At 27.6% G+C, this 4,572-nt stretch overlaps 1 pseudogene; it reads right to left on the bottom strand.

Annotated features, from left to right (window-relative positions):
* Nucleotides 1-627: 627 nt before the first annotated feature.
* On the bottom strand, nt 628-4,572 carry LOC112783998 (methylesterase 17-like; annotated as a pseudogene).

Raw genomic sequence — 4,572 nt, 5'->3', positions numbered from 1 at the left:
TTTTAAATCAAAATTTTGATTTATATTATAATCAAACAAAATTAATCTTACAAAATTATTTTTGTCTTTTAAAAATTAACTGAAAAAATCTTTTTATATTTTTGCAAAATGAATAAAATAAAATAAAATAAAGCATATAGTTTGGTGAGAAAATTAAAAAGGATACTTTAATTATTTTATAAAATTAATTAAAATTGTATTTTAGTCAATTATAATTGATGACAAAAATTTTAAGTTTAATTACTCTGTTGGTCTTTATAATTTTACTAAATTTATAATTAGGTCTTTATACCTTTTTTTTCTTTTCAATTGAGACTCTACACTATTTTTAATTTTGTAATTAGGTTATTCCTAGTATAAAAAATATTAGACTTAACTGAATATTTTTTTACAAATTGATGGTCTGCAAAATTAAAAACTTAATTAGATCCTTAACTACATGTTCTTTGAGAGAAATATTTTGTTAATTTTAATGTTTTTGATATGAAAAGACCTAATTACAAAATTAAAAGAAGTGTAGGAACCTAATTAAAAAAATTATAGAAACTTAATTACAAATTTAATAAAAGTATAATGACAAAGAGAATAATTAAATAAAAATTTTAATATAAAATATTATATAATATATTTTTAAATAATATAATTCACTTATCACATTCTTATTCATCCACATTTTTGTTGTACCCATAGGTGTTAATTTATCATAACTAATGAATTACACATAAATTTGATGTCTCACTGACTCGGAAGTCTCATAATCACAGCACATTTATTCATTTATGGAAGCTAATTAAGATGAAAGCTAAGAAGAAAAGAAGTATAGATACATAGTTATTATTATTAATTAGTTGCATCCAACGTCAAAAGGTAGCAGCAGCCTTAACGAGGAAGCCAAAGAGAAGGAATGGAGTGGAGAAGAAAGGGCTATGGTCACTGTCCAATTCATAAACAGTGCAAGGTGGCCAACTCTTAATCATGGCTTCCTGTTGTTCTGCCTTAATCACATTGTCATGCCTTGTCCTTATGTACACGCGCGCCACCTTCTCCACTTCTTCCTCATTGTTATTGAATCTTGCACTTGTTAATGCTTGTACTGGCCCTGCCCTTAGCAGCATTCCAGCTAGGGTTGAATCCTGTAATTATCAATATTAATTAACATTCATTCATCATCAACCAAATTTAATGAATTCTTTTTTAACCTCATGAGGGCTCAATTGGTATATGATTTTGCGTTGAAATTCTTTCTTCACCAAAGCACTTGTTGGAGGCTTATCTGCTCCCAATCCAAATCCTAGCTTGTATACATCATCACCAAATTCTGATAAATCTGGTGCCCCCTGCATTCATCACAAAACTTTCTATCAATCATGGTCAATAATACTTCCTACCTTTTTAAATAGTTGCCAATTTTCTTTCTTTTTTTTTTAACAAGTAAATATATATTTATTAAATCAATGTAACATTATTATATTTAGAGTAATACTCGATAATTAATTTTTCTCAGCCAACATCAGTTAATTTTTTTAAAATTATTTTATTTATTTATCTTAAATACTAAAACCTAATTTATAAACTCTTAACTGCTAAATCTTAAATTATAAATGATAAGCCTAAACCCTAAAGTTAAATAATACTGGTTAACTAAAAATTAATTCCTATAATTTTTCTTACATTTATCTTGCCCATATCTTGAAATTAATATTTGTGAGAGAATATATAAAAATAGTAAAACTTATTTTTATTACTGTGAAGAATAATTTTGTAATTTATTTTTTTAATTTATTATTTTTTATCATTAATCAACCATTAACTCAATTCATTTAGTCTAATTTCTTTAGTTTAATAATTTTATAACATATTTTATCTTATATTTTTAAATATTAATAACTACTATTCTACTAATGACTAAAAACAATAAATTTTGATAGTCTTTTAATATTCTTCTGTATGAAAAACTAGAAACAGATATTTATTTGAGTATCAAAAGAGTATATCATAATATTTTCCAAGACTCACATGCAACTTATAATAATAATAATAATAATAATAATAATAATAATAGCTACTCTTCTACTACTAACACTACAACATAATGCTACTAAAAGTTATGGTTATTAATTAATCATTTTGTGACTTTTCAATGATTTACTACCTCCGAAGGACAAAGTGGGCGTGTGGAAGAGACAGGGTTGTCGGAAACACTAATTTTATTTGAGAGGATAGAAGAAAGCAAAGATTTTTTACGATGCTATGTCTCCAAATAGCATAACATTGGCCATCAAAGGTTCTTACAATGATTAGCACAAGGATTGCCATTTTATAGGTGGTTTAATTTGGTACACAGTTATTGATGATAAATTTAGTAACAGATTGAACTCGCTATAATGATTGTGAATAATGATTATTAGCTTTTGTTCGTACACATCTTTTGATAGATTGGCTTAGCCTAACATTAGAGTGTTCTCCATCATTTTTGGGAAATAAAAGCAAATTTTATATGCTACAATAATAGGTCATATGCATCATGGGTCAAATTTCAAAATGCATAGTAATTCTCTTGACCATATAAAATTGTAACTTGTTTGATTTTTAAAGCCAGAAAAATAGGTCCGGTGAGAGACCTTAACCCATATTAACTAAATTTAAAATTCGAATATCATGTCAAAAAAAAAAAAAAAACTTGTCTCCCTGAGAGAAAGAATAGAAGGGAAGTCTAATTAGAATGTATTGATAATGTATTTTATTCTTTGATGGAATATTTGTATTTGCATATGAAATAATTAAGTAGGCACTTAGAAGTGTGATAACACATAATGAATAACTAAAATTTGATATTTTATTAATATAATTAAATTTTGATACAAGTATAAAAAATAATTTTTTTTTACATGACATTGTATAATTAGATGCACGTGTAAAATTATTTTATAATGACAATGTATCAAAATTAAATTATTATTAATATAAAAAATCTTTTAAAAATATTGTTATATATTATTTGAATATATTTTTTGAAAAAAATTTTATATGTTCATGTATCTTGTTAATTGAAATTGTTATAGTTCTTCTTTTATCTACACAAACACATAAGTTTCTAAAAGAAAATTGAAATAATACCGATATAAAATCTTCTTTTCAGTAAGAATGGATTAAATTATTAAAATTTAAAACGAACCTTATAAAAGGTGCAGAGAAAAGAAGCCCCCGCAATAATTATTATACATTTTGTACCAAAAGAAAAGGCCATTTTGGTGCTAAAAAAACTGCCTTATTGCTGAACAGCTGCAAATTTGTTTGTATATGGCAAAATACTCAAAGAAAAACGTGAGAGTGAGAGTGGGTAGAGAAACATTTGTAATTTGTCAGAGAGAATCATCAATACCAAGTTGGCAACCAACCAACCCAATTATTTTAAGAAAAACACAGCATATCATATCAACATCATCTTTCCTGTAAAAATTCTTGAAGATTCTAAGCCAAATAATGGCTACAAAATTTAATTATGAGAGTGAAATGATTGATATACTTTATCATTATAATTTTTAGTATTTTTTAAAACGGTGGAAGGTATACAAATCAAACTCTTCAATTTGTATTTAAAAAATTAAAAAAATTTGAAATACACAAATCGATTTGTATACTCCAAATCTTTTAAACACAATTCAACGCCATATACTATTATTATGTCTTAGGTTTGAAAAACAAGAAAAAGAAAAATGCATGAAAAAACAAAGTGAAAATAAGTTCAATTGTTATGAGAAACAAACATTGTAGAAGCAGGGGAAAGAAAAAACAGAACAACACTCACTTGTTTAAGATCTTGGTCGGTCAAGAACCCAAACTTGAGCATAGTTGCTGCCACATACACTGCTAAACGGATCTTATTAGCAAATTTATGACATGCTTGAGTAACACTTAACCCTCCTGCACTGTGCCCCACTAGTATCACCTATGAAATAACAAATGTCGAAGAGGTTTTGAATGAAAAGCTGGTTGAACTTTGAATAATAATCGAAGATATATACTTCTACAAATCATTAAATAATTCAGTCAAACATGTTAAACTATTTAACAATTCACAGTATTATCTTCACACACGACAACGTCTTCACATACCTGTTCGTTGTCTGGCAAAGAAGACATGAAATTTATGAGAGGCTTATTGTAATCATCAAAGGAGAGGATGGAATCAACATCGGATTGATCAATTCCGGCACCTTTGAGGTCTATGCATGAGACCTTGTAGCCGGAATTCTCCATAAGACACCGGATTTTGTACCAGCACCAACCTCCACCACCTATGCCATGGATAAGCACAAAGTGTTCTTGCTCTTTTGACCCTCTACCTTCCTCAATCCCTTCTTCTCCTCCCATCACACCCATGCCTCTATGACTTTTCACCCTTTTCCCTTAAATGCTCATAGACCTCATCTCTTTCTATATATATGAGTATGATTATGAATAGGAAGATGATGACGATGGAATAGCGTTAATAAGGGTATTGACTTGACATTACCCTTCCCCTTTTGGAGTTTTCCTTTGGTTAATTAATCATGAAATTACAATATTCAC

Source organism: Arachis hypogaea, chromosome 20 (assembly GCF_003086295.3).
Source record: "Arachis hypogaea cultivar Tifrunner chromosome 20, arahy.Tifrunner.gnm2.J5K5, whole genome shotgun sequence".
In the NCBI taxonomy this organism is placed as follows: Eukaryota; Viridiplantae; Streptophyta; class Magnoliopsida; order Fabales; family Fabaceae; genus Arachis; species Arachis hypogaea.
The sequence above is the reverse complement of the archived record's forward strand: the minus strand, read 5'-3'. Positions and strand labels throughout refer to the sequence as shown.